Source organism: Pleurodeles waltl, chromosome 9, assembly GCF_031143425.1.
Source record: "Pleurodeles waltl isolate 20211129_DDA chromosome 9, aPleWal1.hap1.20221129, whole genome shotgun sequence".
Taxonomy (NCBI): domain Eukaryota; kingdom Metazoa; phylum Chordata; class Amphibia; order Caudata; family Salamandridae; genus Pleurodeles; species Pleurodeles waltl.
Genome location: NC_090448.1, coordinates 81,987,222 through 82,003,974, shown reverse-complemented (window position 1 = coordinate 82,003,974; position 16,753 = coordinate 81,987,222).

The window sequence follows — 16,753 nt, the reverse complement described above, 5'->3', positions numbered from 1 at the left end:
GCGGGGCACACCTACATTTGTAAAGGCTGTGCTCTGGCCTCACACAAAGGGCTCGTTCAACCCCAACTGATGTCTGGAGCCTGTGCTAGAGGAGACGGGGACACTCCTAGAACCATTTGTAACTGGTTGGAACCTCTTCTCCCCTTTTTGTGAGTGCTTTGCAAAACTGAGTATAAGTACAGGGGATTTTCCCCATGTAGGGGAGACACCTGTGCGCAAGAAACATCTTAAGGATATGGACACAGAATGCTGCTGGAGGGACTCACCAAGAACCGCCTTGGGCTGCTGCTGCTGTGCTGACCTGTGGGTCACTAGGAGGAACTGCCACTGGCTGCATCCCCCTTGTGCTGGCCTGTTGCTGGGCCCTGCTGCCCTATGCTCCATTTAAGTCCCCAGAGGCTAGGTGCTGTAGCCCCTGCCCTCTGCAACCATGTATTTACCAACGTAAAGACAGCACTGGGTTTTCAAAGCTCCTGTACTGGAGCATAGCGCTTGGTGATTTGCCACAACGCCTTGAGAGTGTCTTTCTTAATTTGCAAGAGCGCCTGTAGAGCGCTCTCTTTTATACACATCACGCCATGAGAGCGTGTTGCTGTGTTGCTGCTGTGAGAAAAAAAATCACTGCTGCGACCTGGGCACTTGAAGATCGTCAAGAACATCGAAAGTATGCTGGGTTCTGTGCCCCCCAGGGCACCGCATTGTGAGATCCTCACCTCTAACCCCTGTGCAGCCTATGGGTGCGGACGCTAGGTTGGTGGACCAGTGGCAGGGTAGACTCCCTGAACTGGTTGGAAGTGGAGTGGAGTGCAGAGAGATATATATATGCACCTGAGCTACCACACCCCACTCAGTGAGGTTTCAGAGACCAGAGAGCCCTGGATGGCATGGGGCCTGGTTCTGGCCACTGGCAGCTAGTGAGCCCCCATGGGTTAGCATAGGTTGCCTGGGAAGCATTGACAGAGGGACCCAACTGGGATCAGAGTGGAGTAGAACTGGAGCATGCCCCTGCAGTTGCGGACCATGGTCCATGTTCTATAGCCCCAACCAGGAAAGCTCATCAAGGTATTGATTGTTCTCCCATGGCTTTAGGCTGGTGGGAGGTTGTATTGGACTTGGCTCTTTTTGCAGGGTCATCCCCAAACTTTTTGTCTCCTTCCTCCTATTTTTTCTAACCTCTTGCTGCTGGGTCTAGGACTCTGAGAACTTTTTCACTGCTAATCAGTGCTAAAATGCAGGTGCTCTCCCTACTAAAGTTGGTATGATTGACTTACACCTAATTGGCACATTTAATTTACCTGTAAGTCGCTTGTACAGTGGTATCCCTACACCCAGGGCCTGTAAATTAAATGCTACTAGTGGGCCTGCAACACTTTTTGCGCCACCCACTGAAGTAGCCATTCAAACCTGTCTCAGGCCTGCTAGGTCAGTAGGAGGAACTGCCACTGACTGCATCCCCCTTTGCGTGCCTGTTGCTGGGCCTTGATGCCCTGTGCTCCATGTGTGTCCCCAGAGGCTAGGTGCTGTGGCCCCTGCACTCTTCAACCATGTATTTACCAGCATGAGGACAGCGCTGGTTTTTCCAAGCTCCTGTACTGGAGCATAGCACTTGGTGAGCACTTTTCTTGATTTGCCACAGCACCTTGAGAACGCCTTTCTTCATTTGCTAAAGTGCCTGGAGAGCGCTCTCTTTTATAAACGTCGCGCCTTCAGAGCATGTTGCCGTGTTGCTGCTGTGAGAAGAAATCATTGCCGCGACCTGGGCACTTGAAGATCGTCGAGTGCATTGAAAACGCACTGTGTTCTGTGCCCCCGGGACCCTGCAAGGTGCCAAATGCCTAACGGTACCCCCAGGGCAAAGTGCACTGCAAGGAGCACCCCTGGGACACTAGCTGGCCCCAACTTTGGCCCTGATCACCGCTGCTGCCCGGGGCGCTGGAAAAACCACTTTTCACCAGAAAAGACGGTGGCCCAGGAGGGAGGGAGACCTCATCCGAAGTCCCTCTGAAACCCAGGACCACCCAGAGAGCATGACGTGGGGGTGGCAAGGGCAAGTGTCCTCTTCCACCGGTGGCTGCAAGAGGAGCATGAAGCTATGATCTTTGCCTAATTGGTGCTTGGATTGGGCATTGGCCCTAGAAAGGGCCTCAACAAAAGAACAGAGGGGGTGTCGCCCCCCTCTTTCACCCATCATCAGACGGCCCACGTTTTGGCACATGAGGAGCACTGGGGGAGGCACTTTCCTTTGAACCACCAAGGATGTTCCTGACCAGGAACCCAGGGAGGGGTCCTGGTCAGGAACATCTTTGGTGTTTTGGGTGACTTTTGTGTAACGGGACATGCCACGGTGCACAACATAACCCTGTTGGTGACATATGTTCTCAGCATATGGGCATTTATGAGGGTATGTTTACTAGGACATGTGCATCTTTTGGTAATGTGTTTACTGCCCCATGCACAGTTATTATGATGTATTTTTCATGACTGGTTTGTGTTTTCTGATGTACCTTTTATGGGCATTTTTGATGCTTTAGTGATGTTTTCCTGACTACTGCTTATGTTGCAGAATAATCAGTAACCAATGTGTTTTATGTGACTACTGCTGGTTTTCGCAGAGTAGGAGTACTTGGTAATGTCCTAACAGCTTTTGTGGGTAGCATGGCTTTACTGACATGCTGTGTATGGACTAATAATGATGTTGTGTACAATACAGTTTATTTTTATATAACTTGGTGTTGTGTTTCCTTTGTTGTGGGGGATAGTGTGTCACGTGTGTTGTGCAAACGCTTTCCACATCGCCTCTGGAATAGGCCTGACTGCTCATGCCAAGCTACCCAGGGGGTGAGCAGGGGTTATCTTGGGTGTGTAACTCCCTCGCCCTGACTAGAGTGGATGGGTTCTGCCTGGCTTAGGTGCCTACCCTAGCTAACCAGAAACCCCATTTCTAACATCCAGGAGTAGAAGAATTTCAGGTGCTATGTTCACTTGATGCAGAAAACTTGATACATATTGCATACAGTCCAAAAGGGCTTCAGATCCAGTTATGAGCAATGGGAAAATATTGTAAGATAAATGTGTAAAGATCAATACAAAAAAGTCAAAGGTAGTGACCAACAGCACAAATTTGCATCAGACAAGGAACTTTGTACTTGACGATGCAATATTGGAGGAGATCAGCACCTTTCCATAATTCCGCATGAAGGTATGAAGCAGTTTGATCTGGAAGCAACATGTCAAAATGGTAGCTGAGAAATCGGAAGCATTTCTTAATGTCCTCCTCTGACTACCCCATCCCCACAGAAACAGATTGTCACAACAGAGTTACAAGGTGGTTAAGTCCAAAGTAGGAAGCCAGTGGATGTGTGGTGCTAAACGTTTGGCCCTGGGCAAATGTGTGACCACAATGGACCTCCATATGACAATGTTTTGGAAAACACTGCATCAGTTACCAAGAGGCTTTCCTGCTATTGCCCTGGAAACCTATGTGAGTAAAACAGATCCATCCAGGATAGATGTTGTGTCTCAACTGTAAAATACACTTGCTGGCACCCACAAATTGTTTGGTCAACAAAGCATGGAAGGAGCAGGCAAAAATACATATTATATCTAAATACATGCAAGGTTTCAAACAGAAAATATTGTATCTCAGTTTCAAGACTATTCCTTGATGCAAACTCTAAAATCACTAAACGGCAGGTTTATGAAAAGTGGTGCAGCACCTATTGCAGGGCCACTTCTCTTGCGCCCCTTAGCGCCCCCCTAATGTAACCATGTGTGCGCTGTATTTAAAATACGGCACACAATGGCAGTAGTCAGGGGGACTAGCATCATAATTTTTTACACTAGTCTGGTGCTTTGCAGGATTAGCGTAAAAAATTATGACACTAATACTGTAAAGCACCCAGAGGCCTATTGAACACAATGGGAGCTACTTTGTAAAATATTTCGATGAAAATGATGCAAAGAAATCTCACAGATTTCTTTGCACCATTTTTTTGTTCCCTCTAACACGGGAACGCCTCCCTTGCATACATTATGCCTGGTGGAGGAATAATGTGGTACAAGGGTTACAAAGTGGTGCAATGCAAGCATTGTACCACTTTGTAAATATGGTGTGGCGTTTTTGGCCTTCTAGTGCCACATTGGCGTAAAACAAAGACGATAATGTGGTGTTAGAAAAGAGCTAGGCCCACATAAATCTGGGCCTAGCACTTTAAGGTATATACCCAGTGCTCCATTTTTAACAGAATAAATGACGGACCCAACGTTTTGGTCAGTAGCTCCTGGCTGGCACTATTGAAGGCTGGGGTACTGGATACCAAAGCTGTGTTGTCCTGATTTCACCTCATGCCTCTTTAATCTACCACTGGATCCTTCCTGCCTCTCCAGCTAACTCTTGCAGATTATGTGTTATCCCTGCTTTCCCCGCTTGTCACTTATCCCATCTGTCCCTTCATCATTCTTTTCTCCTTTAGTGTTTTCCTCTATCTTGCTCTTAGTCAAAGTCTATTGAGATAAAATAAGTGCTGGTCGCCAAAATGTGTGTGAATGCACCTCACCTACAACTACCTCCTCAAACTAACCACTGTGTAAACTCAGAAAGGATTCACCAGCTGAAGTTATAAAAGGTTATTCAGGGCCTTGGAAAAGCAGTATTCCCAGCATACAATAGGTGTATTTGATATGTCACAGTTTGTCCAAACATATCTGGAGAAGCTAACAAACTTGAGAGTAAGGATGCACTTTACCTTGGGAAGAAGTGGCTCTCTTCTGATTAGGTCGAGGAAGGAATTTAGGGCCAGATGTAGCAACCCTTTTGCGAGTCGCAAACGGCGAAAATCGCCGTTTGCGACTCGCAAACGTGGGTTTGCAATGCACAAATGCATATTGCGAGTCGTTACCGACTCGCAATATGCATTTGCGACTCGCAAATAGGAAGGGGTGTTCCCTTCCTATTTGCGAGTCGGAGTGGTATGCAACTCCATTTGCGACCACGTACGCGGTCGCAAATGGAGTCGCAGTTACCATCCACTTCCAGTGGATGGTAACCCACTCGCAAACGGGAAGGGGTCCCCATGGGACCCCTTCCCCTTTGTGAATGGACCCCAAATTATTTTTTCAGGGCAGGGAGTGGTACAAGGGACCACTCCCTGCCCTGAAAAAACCAAAACAAAAGGTTTCGGATGTTTTTGAAATGCAGCTCGTTTTCCTGTGAGGAAAACGGGCTGCACTTCAAAAAAAAAAAAAACTTTATTTAAAAGGCAGGTCGCTAACATGGAGGCCTGCTGACGTCAGCAGGCCTCCATGTTAGCGAGTGCCTATACTCGCAATGGGGTCGCAAACTGCGACCCACCTCATAAATATTTATGAGGTGGGTCTTTGCGACCCCATTGCGAGTTGCAGAAGGTGTCTGAGACACCTTTCTGCATGTCAAATTGCGACTTGCAATTTGCGAGTCGCACAGACTCGCAAATTGCAAGTCGCAATTTGATTTTTTCCTACATCTGGCCCTTAGTGCCAACAGACACCTGCAAGTGTAGACTCAAAGAAAGCCTATTTTTTTTTTTTCCTGAGGAGCTTGCACTATGCTGAAAAAAAAAAGGACCACAGCACGAATCATTACACAAGAGTGCCTAGAGCAGAAAACGAAACTTAGCTCTACTTATTATGTGACATTTTTGATGCCTCAGCAAAACTGATAGCACAATATCATGAAACGAACTGGAGCAAGTGAGAAATTATTCGCAGACATAATAGTGGACAATCAGTTGACAATGGACATATATACCAGGTGGGAGGACAATTGGTTAAGTCACAATTAAGTCTTCACAGAATTAATTAAAACAATGTTAGTCTTTATTCACATATTACATGGGGGAAAACACGTGTTTCGTTTCTCAGTTTAGCTGAGAAATAAATTGCTTAGAAGCGCATGCCACTCTTGGGTAAAATAAAATAAAGCAACTCCCTATGTGCACAAGTCTTTATTATATGGAGTAGTAAACTGACGGATTTTATTTTTATGTTAGAACTGTTTTAAAGTTGTAATTGGATTTTAATTTTATTCTGTTTTTTTAAATGTTGTTAGTTTTCTTTTTATTTGTATCAAAGGCAGAGTTTGCAAATATAAAGTAAATAAACGTGTTTTCTTCTTAGGTTTGTTTCTTTGTGGCAGATGGTCTTCTGCCAGGGGACTAAAGCCAGACTCTTTTGACCTGATAGCAGACAAATCGCCCACCACACATGAATTGAACCCATACAATTTTGGCAAGATAGCATTGCTCTAGAAATTGGGTGCCAGAAAATGTTACACAGCAACTGTTGTATTTTGTTCTACAAGTTATTGCAGGGGAAAACAGTTCACTGAGGATTTAAACAATCCCAGGCAAAAGATGTAATTTCATTGTATTGAGTGTGGCCCATTGTCTAAACCACAACTTAATCCATTTTTCAATGTCAACCTCATCCTGACATTTTATTTAATTCTTATTTTCTATAACTAAAATTTCAATATGTTTGTGTCTATTAATAAATATGTTGTTTCCTTCGCTTCCCAAGGAAACTGAAGTTGTCCATAAACTGATTTAGGGCCTCATTATGAGGCTGGTGGTCTTGAGACCGACATCCTTGTGGTGGCAGTTGGACCACCATACTCCAGGCGGTCCAACTGTCACATCATGACCCTGGCAATCGGACCGCCAGGGAACCACTATCCCGGCCAAGAACATGGTTTCTGACAGACTGATGGCAGTCGGGCTCGTGGTCAGCCACAGCGGTGCTGAGTTCAGCACCACCATACTGATCACGACTCCCCTTTCCGCCAGCCCTTTCATGGTGGTTTAACCGTCATGAAAAGGATGATAGAAGGGAAGTGCTGAGGGCCAAATGGGGGTCCCGGCAATGCCCACGACCATGTCATAGGTAAGGTAGGGCCCCCCCATCCAGAACCCTCAGAATGCGCACTTTCTGCTTTGCAGACAGTGTGCATGCCGAGGGTGCTGTTGTGCTACGGTATTGGCCTTGGCTTGGCCTTGGCACTCCTCCCGCTGTGCTGACCAGCAGGAAAGTCATAATAAGATGTTTCCACAGGTTATCCCGGTGGGAACATCATAATGTGACTGTGGTGAAGCCGCTTGCTGATGGCAGTCTCATCCCTGTGAGTCTGGCGATCTACTCATCCGACCACCAAACTTGTAATCAGGACTTTAGTAATCATTTTGATTATTGGCATAAAACTTGATTTGGGACAAATTGAAAACATATCCTAAATTAACAAACCATTTAATTATGTACAGTGCCGGAGTGGGGTTTCTTGTACCTTGATCTTCGAATATAATCATGAAAAAACACCTGCCGATGATCATATGGGCCTTTGTTAGTCAACAAGAAGAGATGGTAAGGAGCAATCATTTACATCAAGCACCATGTACAGTGAAGTGTAACTGGTGCTTCAAAAGCATCAGTAAACCGAGTTGTTGTGAGTTAAAGGATTTTCTTAACAAATTAATTATAAATTAATTGATTCATTTAGTAAATATCAAGGTTAATCATTGTTATTACAGATTCAAATAATCAATTAGTTGATAGTTCAAAAGAAGATAAAATATCACATTAATAGGAATTAAAAATAAAATAGAGAATATACATCATGTGTGTTTCATGAAGGAATTCCCTAATTTTGACTGATAGGGTTCCTATCATTAACCCCTTAGCTGCTGGGCCTTTCCCCCCAGTGCTGAGCCCTTTTTTGGCTATTTGGGGTAGTGCGTGCTTAGACCTGCATAACGTTTTGTGCACATAAGCTATCCACGCCACATTTGCGTCCTTTATTTGCATCATTCTGGGGACTGTAAAAGTACCCAGAGTTTGTGGGTTTCCCTGGAGGAGACCAAGAAATTAGCTAAAATACAGCTAAAACTTTTTTTTTAAATACTGGGAAAAAAGTACTGCAGAAGAAACCATCTGTTTTTTTCCCTGCAAATGGCATCAACAAAGGGTTAGTAGTGCTAAAATCACCCTCTTCTCAGCTTTCAGGAACCGACAGACTTGAATCAGAAAACCAAATTTTCAACACAGTTTTAGCATTTTAATGGGACATACCCCATTTTTACTATTTTTTTGTTCTTTTAGCCTCCTTCGAGTTAGTGACAGAAATGCATGTTTATACCAAAGGAGGATCACAGACAGCTAAACATTTCTGAAAAGTAGACGAAATTCTAAATTCAGCTAGGGGTCATGTGTGTAGATCCTTCAAGATTTTCCTACAGAAAGTAACAGTTGACATAAAAAAATATTAAAATTGAGTTGAAAAAACAGCCCTTTCTGACTATGTTTTCTTCCGTAACTTTTCCAACTATGATAGATTTTTTAAAGCAATATACCTTTATGTTTGCTGGACCATCCTGGCAGTGGGAGTATATAGGTCTTGTAGGTTCATCAAGAACCCCAGCTACTCAAAGCCAATAAATGAGATGCACCTCGCAATGGGTTTTCATTGTATACCGGGTATCCAGCAATTCATTTGGTAAAATATAAAGACTGAAAAATAGGTATCAACCTATGTATTTCTGAAATGAGCACAAGATAAGGAGTTTAGAAACAGTGGTTATTTGCACATCTCTGAATTTTGGGGTCTCCGTACTAGCATGTGAATTACAGGGCATTTCTGAAAATGACTTATTTCTTACACACTGCCTTACATTTGGAAGGCAAAAATGTAGAGAAAGATAATTGACTATAACACTTGTTCTTCTATTCTGTGTACCCCCAAGTCTCCTAATAAAAATGGTACCTCACTTGTGTGGATAGGCCTAGTGCTCATGACAGGAAGCGCCCCAAAACGCAACATGGACACCACATTTTTCCATTGAAAAATGATGTGTTTTTTGCTAAGCGCCGAGCTGTGGATATTGGGCTGTAGCTCAGACGGCACCTCAGGAAACCTACCAAACCTATACATTTATGGAAAGTAGACACCTAGTAAAATCCAGGATGGGGTGAAAGGTGGGGTTCTCACTGGGTTCTGTTACCCAGAATCCTTTGCAAACCTCAAATCTGACCTTAATAAACACTCTTTCCTCACATTCGGTGCGGCAAAGTTCTGGAATCTGAGACGAGCCACAAACTTTCTTCCACCCAGCATTTCCCCAAGTCTCCCGATAAAAATGGTATCTCACTTGTGTGTGTAGGCCTAATGCCTGCAACAGGAAATGCCCCGAAATGCAATGTGGATACATCACATTTTTCCACTGAAAAATGATGTGTTTTTTGCAAAGTGCCTAGCTGTGGATTTTGGTCTGAAGCTCAGCATGCACCAAGGAAAACCTACCATACCTATACATTTATGGAAAGTAGACACATATGGGAATCCTGTATGGGGTGACTTGTTGGGCTCTCTGGGTTCTGTCCCCCAGAATCCTTTGAAAACCTCAAAATTTGGCAAAAAAAACCCACTTTTACTGCACATTTCGGTGAGGGAAAGTTCTATAATCTGAGGGGAGCCACAAACTTCCTTCCTCCCAGCATTCTTCCAAGTCTCCTGATAAAAATGATACCTCACTTGTGTGGGTAGGCCTACTGCCTGCGACAGAAAATGCCCCAAAACACAACATGGACATATCACATTTTTCTAATGAAAACGGATGCATGTTTTGCAAAGTGCCTAGCTGTTTATTTTGGCCTCTAGCTCAGCCGGCACCTAGGGAAACCTACCAAACCTATAATTTTATGGAAAGTAGATTCCTAGGGGAATACAGAATAGCGTGACTTGTGGGGCTCTCACCAGTTTCTGTCACCCAGAATCCTTTGCAAACCTCGAAATTTGACTAAAAAAACACGTTTACTGCAAATTGTGGAGATGGAAAGTTCTGGAATCTGAGGGGAGCCACAAACTTCCTTCCATCCAGCACTCCCCCAAGCCTTGTCGCGCAAGCCCGTGCGGCAGAGAACCAAACCTCGGAGGAAGAGCCTTGAGCGAGCGAGGCTTTTGCCTCCATTGCACGTGCAGAAAAACATGTATGTTTCTGCACACGCAATGGAGTTCAAGGCACTACATTTAGTTTTCTCTTTTTTTTCAAAACAGGAAACATCAAACATTTTGCTTTACAACAAAACACTGGTAACTGAAAACACATGGTTTGCATGGACATTATGTCTTATTCTTATCAAAACAAAACACTAATTCTCATTAACGGTACCTCAGAGGTAAGTTATGAGTTCTAAGACTTTTCCTAACAGGCAAAAGATTCGACCTTGTGTCCACCACTTTGCCGGAATTATGTACACTGGAGGATTTCTTCGCTTTTATATTCTGTCCTACCTCAATCAGCGGGTCGCCAGGTGGCACAACACTATCATCTGCTGAGACTTTCACCACTTTTCCCACGTTCCACCAAACACGCCCATTCCCATGAACAGCATTACCACACACTTTATCAACCCTTTATGGTTTATATGTAGAATGTTTCACAAATTTGGATAAACACGCTGGTATAAATAGAGTGGCAGGTTTCCTCCCTCTAAATGCTTCAAAAGGAGACACCCCCGTGCTTGGGTTGGGCGTTGTTCTGTAGAACCAGAGCATACTTTACACAGCTGCATCAACCACACACCCATTAGCCAAAGCTCATTGCGCACATTCATCAACCACACGGTTAAAACGCTCAACCAAACCATTAGTTTGTGGTTGGTAAAGAGAACTCTTCAAGTGTTTGATTGCACATTCATTCAGAAAGCACTCAACTTCAGTTGGCCCAATCTGCACTCCAGTATCAGAGACAAGCTCCTTGGGAAAACTCTCCCCCCAAAAAATATCTTTTAGGAAATACACCACCGACTTAGAATTAGCATCACCTACAAACTTCACATGAGGCCACTTGGAAAAGTAATCAACTACTACATAAGCATATCGCAATTTTGGTGGAAGTGAATTGAAAGGCCCTATTAGATCAATACCAATCTTTTCCCATGGACCCGATGGACACTCAAAAGGTTTTGGTGGAGGCGTTCAACTCTTCAGTGTTTTATCACTAGTTGAACAGATATGACAACATTTGACTAATGTTTCAATGTCTTTGTCCATTTGCGGCCACCAATAGTATTCTCTCACCATTTTCTTGGTAAGTGTGGAGCCCAAATGACCTTTGTGTGCTTTTTCCAAAATAACAGATCTAATAACTTCAGGAGGCACAGTTTTGTCATTCATCAAAAGAACTCCATCTTCAATATATAGTTCTTCTGACACCTTGAAAGAAGGTTGAGCAGACAATTCCAAACGTTTCTCATGAGGCCAACCTTCCTCGACGCACGTCAAGACTTTAGTGAGTAAGTGATCATTTGTAGATGCTGCTTTCCAATCTACTTCAGAAAAGGACCCAACACGTTCCAATTCAATTGCAGCAATAAAACAATGTTAATCTTGAATGTCACCTTTTTCACCAATTGCTCAAGTAATCGGATTCCTAGAGAGATAAACTGCCCTTACATTTTTTGCCCCAGAAATGTGTACAACGGAAAAATCAAATTGCAATAACCTCACCGCAAACCTTGCGATTCTTGGTGTGCTACTCTTGACATTATTACCATTTAAAATAGTAACCAATGGTTTATGGTCTGTTTGGAGTAAAAAATGTCTTCCCCACAGATAAGATTTAAATTTCTCAATTGCCCACCATCAAGCTAACAATCTTTTTCTATTACAGAATATTGTACTTCATTTGGTCTAAGAACCCTTGACACAAAGCCAATAGTATATTCCTGTTTCCCATTGACTTGCGTCAAGACAGCCCCAACACCGTCAATGCATACTCTCAGCTCACCATTTTTTTTCTTAGCTACTACCAAAGGTGACAATCATAAAGAAGAATCAACAGGTTCAATGATTCCCTTCATTCGTAAACTCTCCAATTCTCTTTCTAAGTCATCTCTGAAACTAAATGGTACAGTTCTCAATCTATGCTTTATAGGAATGGCATTGTCTTTGACTTTAATTGTATGTTTAAATCCTCTTATCTTGCCAAGTTCTCCAGAAAAATCTTTGGGAAACTCATTAAGAAAATCTTCCAAGTCAGAGGAATCCCTTATAACAGTTACCTGGTCTCCCATGCCTGGACGCAATACCATACCAAACAACCCTTGGTGAAACCAACCTAAAATGTTCAATCCTTTGACAACCATGTAGACCTTCCCAAAAATCTGTTGCCCTTTAAAAACTAGGGCATCCTCAAAGAATCCCACTAAGTCAATCCTCCTACCTTCATATGATACCGGTGACCTGTCTGGTTGGTCCAATTTCCATGTACCCCAATTTTGTTCAAATAACTCCTGGGTAATCATAGTGATCCTGGCACCTGAATCAGCTAACAATCTTAAGAGTTTATCACCTACCTGAACTAAAACGTGCGGGTCAATACAGTGATCAGGATTACCACTTCTTATGTCATGTCTCCCACAGCCAAAATCATTTCCTGGATTTCACACATCAATTCATCCATTCTGTCCACGACAACATTGACATTGGTGTTACTACTGTTGACCCTTTGACAAACTTTTGCAAAATGTCCAGATTTGCCACAAGATCTGCATTGAACATTCTTCGCTGGACAATTTTTCCCTCCTTTCAGATGTGGTGGATAACCACACCGGAAACAAATGTTTTTTTTTAACGGCACCAACTCCTTTGCTAGACGAAGAATTGTTCATTTGACGTCTGCCGTCTATTCTCTGAACCACATTAATTTGTTCCACCTGTGCATGTTCCAACTCTTTAGCTGATTTAATCGCCTTTTCAATACCATTTTCTGAGGGGGCCGACCCCCCAAGTGTAATCCCTCGTGTCTAGTGGTGTTTGCTGGCTGTAGATCGCAGCACGACTACAGTCCATGGCCAGGAAACCATTTCAAGAAGGCCTCGTTTGAAAGGGGAGAATCTCCCCTTTCAAACGAGGCCTTCCTGAAAGGTGTGGAGGCCCTTACAGGACCATTTTCCCACTGAAGCGGAAAGTGGTGTTACATCTGCTTCCTGCTCTGGTGGGAAAAACAAATTGTGACATCAGCGCGCATTGCAGCGTCCTGCAGAGGGGCGGGTGGAGACACGGAAGCTCTTGCATGCTTCCCTGGTGTCGGCCACTGGTCCTGACTCGCACCAGGGAGGGTGTGCATGCCTCTGCCAGTGGCCGAAGCTCGCACTTCGAGGTTAAAAGGCAATTTCTTCAATAACCAAAGTAAGGTGTTAGTTCAGTTTCAGAAACCTAAATGAAGAGTTCTGATGAGAGAATGAAATGCATCGGTATGAAGCCTTAACACTTAAGCACTAAAATTTGTAAAGCTGGAAATTATTCTCTGCTCAAAAGTCTCTAAAATCTGCAAGCTCTAGTCTCTCGCCAAGAAAGGGAAGCTCTCAGAAAGAGAGACATCTCCTTGGGGAGGTCTTGCTTCTAAATTAACTAATCTAAGGAACACACATTAATACATTTTTGAAAAATATCATTAACAACAAAATGTGCGTTCCCCCGTTCCCACCAACCAATCCATTTCCAGCAAATTCTGGGAGCAAGCATACTCTCTAGTTTCTCAAGTCTTCAGAAGGAAGTACAGAACCAAGTCCTTCAGTTGTTACACTGAACATATCCTGTGGTACAAACAGTTCATCCCACAAGCTACGTTTCCTGTCATCTGCTCTCTGTTGAGAACCTCACTATCACTTGTCTAATAGTTAACAAATGCCTATTCACTAGCTAACAGAAGGCATCTGGAAAGGTACAGCACCTGCAGTGGAGAGAGAAAAACGTCTTGTGCAAAACAACAGTTTAATGTGAATACAGACCTCTCGTCCCAGGCGTGTAAAGCCAGCATTTAATATGGCATCAGTAGTTAGGCTAACTTAAGTCAGTACATTGTTTCTTCAGTTGTGTGCTTGCAATGCCTAAATATGATTCCTTCAGATGTTTTCATTTATTTTCTGTATGTTGTTTAGCATTAAATTAGTACTCTTCAGATAAATGTCTTTTGTTTGTAAAATGAGGACATTTGCTCTATCAATTGTATAGCTGGAACTAAAGATTCCCAAGGGAAAACTATTACACGCATATTTTCTGCAAATATTGTTTAGGCATAGGCATAGAGTTAAGAATTGTAAATCTAAATTTACATTTATAAACTTACCTTCATAATATATTGTTAGTTGACATTCACGTCAAGATTATTTGACAATTCAATATTTTGTTTACATTCTGGAAGTATACCTGCCACATAATTGGAGCCTAGGTGGGTGTATTCAACAAAAGCAGCACTCCCTCTCACGAGTCCTGTGTAAGAGCTAAATCAATTATGGATATATTTTCAAATTAAAACATGGGGCAATATTGCTGAGTTCCTTTCACAATAATGCTCCGGCTCAGCTCAGTAAACTACAACGACTATAGTCCACATTTAAGGTACACTGGGGGGGGAGGGGCGGTCAGAAGGGTGACCCCTCATTTGTCCATTGATAGTCCTGGCCAGTGCTAAATTTGTATGTTTTTCCCCTCTTGCAATGTCTGATGTGGAAAGGTGGTGTTGCTCCCCAAAAATGAGTGCCAGTGGCTGCCATCAGCACCCAATGCCTCAAATTAAGCACTGCTCCTGGCTCCTATAGTCACAAAGGCAGAACAAGAAAAGAGGGTATGGTTTTCATTTTCCATGCATTTTCTTAAACAAAACTGCTTGTGGATGGACTCACTGAGCTGGATATAAAGAGTTGAAGTTGGAAAGTGATACCATTTGGCCTGTCACCTAGCAACACACCTCCATAGCTCCTCAGTGCCCAAGCACTACTAGGCTTCCCTGTGGATACTGTTAGACATTGGTATATTGTGTACAACTTCTGACAGTGTGTCATGTTCAAACAATAAAACATTACAGGTCTGGGCATTTTTAGAGATGTGTGTTGTAGCACAGCAAGGGAGTCTGTAGAAGGAAAAACAGTAGATAAAACATGTTCAGGTCTTTGTTGGCTGGTTTAATTCATTTTAGTGATTCCTGTTCAGTGTGCAACTAGTCCTGAGACAACTGGAGTCCAGCTTCACTTCAGGGCTGGAATAGGAACTAAAAGCAACCCTAGCAAAAGTGATTGAACCAGCTGTCTCCCTTTCTCCTCTCTCATTTCACTTCCTTCTTTTTTCTTCTCTCTCTCTCATTTAAACTGTGCCAGCTGTTATTACCTGGGGAAGCCAATGAAAATGGCAGAGGCATCAGCAGTCTCTTTCTGCCCTCAAAAATCATGGCTGTGGCTGGTTAACATGGGAAATCAGGAAACTGAGGCCCATATTTATGAAGCATTTCACACATAAGGCAATTCAAAGACAATACTAAGGCTTTAGCAATATTTACAAAGCCATGCAAGGCCTAATTTGCATGGTCTTGGTTGGCTTTGTAAAGAAATGTAACAGAAGGCAGCAACTTGGGGAGCGTTCCATGGATATATTCTTTTCTCCTCGTTATTTTCTCTTTGCATCAGGAAAGAGGAAAATGTCTCTATGGATTGATTTTTTACAGGAAGGTGTTCCTTCCTTCAGAAAGACAATCAAGACTATAATGCAATAGTGCCTGCACTGGTCCTGGGCTGCACACAGTGCAACTCAAAGAGAGAGCATAAATGCTCTTTATCTTTGAAATATGGAGCATTTCTGTCCTCTCCCTTTCACGCAAGGCAGCACAGAAACTTTTGTTGCTGCCTTGCATTGCATGAGAGTTTCGTAAATATGCCCCAAACTGTACATAGAGAAAGTTGAAATGCCCGTAGGTCACGTTCTCAGTCAGACATATCTAGCAGACCCTGACCTATGGAATTTCTTGTGACTGACTGTTTGCCAGCCCTCAGGCCTTTCAGAGGAGCCAGTCTAAAGGGAGGTATCTGAAATCCTCTATAGTCCAGTTGACTTTAGTTGCTGCAGTAGTCAGGAGGCAGCACAGCAAGGATTTTTACAGGCCACTAGTTTAGGTAGGGCTCTTTAGACAAATAGAGTCCACAAGTGGCATTTAAATTTGGGAGGGATACCAGATACTCTCCATCCTTCTTTAAAACACATTTTTATTTCAGTCATCCCCTTTTAAAATGGACACAGATTCAATGCCTCCACTCTCTCTATGTAGATATCCGTGCTACGTGTAAAGCTGCACTGTCTAGTTTCTCAGAATACCATATAATATTAAAACTTCTTTGAAGATGTGTCCTGTTTTAATTGTGTTGAGTCTCATCTGGTTGTACTTTACTATCTTGGACAATTACATAGCATTCCTTCTTTTGGCCAGCATCACCAGGACACGCCTCACTCTCCTCTACATTAAGCACTGTTTAGTTCTTGCTGGATACTGTTCTGGAGTTGGAGTCTTGGTGTGCTTCAATTGAGCCAAATACACTTGCAGAAGTTATATCAGTGATTTTGAAAAGAAAATCCAGTTTTGGAGAAGTGATGATGTCCTGTCAATTGGCACATAGGGCCAGATGTAGCAAAATAATATTTTGCGGCTTGCAAATTGCGAGTCATAGCGACTCGCAATTTGCAACTCGCAAAATATTATGCAGAAAGGTGTCTCAGACACCTTCTGCGACTCGCTATGGGGTTGCAAAGACCCACCTCATGAATATTAATGAGGTGGGTCGCAGTTTGCGACCCCATAGCGAGTCTAGGCACTCACAGGGATGGTGGCCTGCTGGAGACAGCAGACCACCATGTCCGTGACTGCTTTTTGAATAAAGCAGTTTTTTTCTTTTCTTTTTG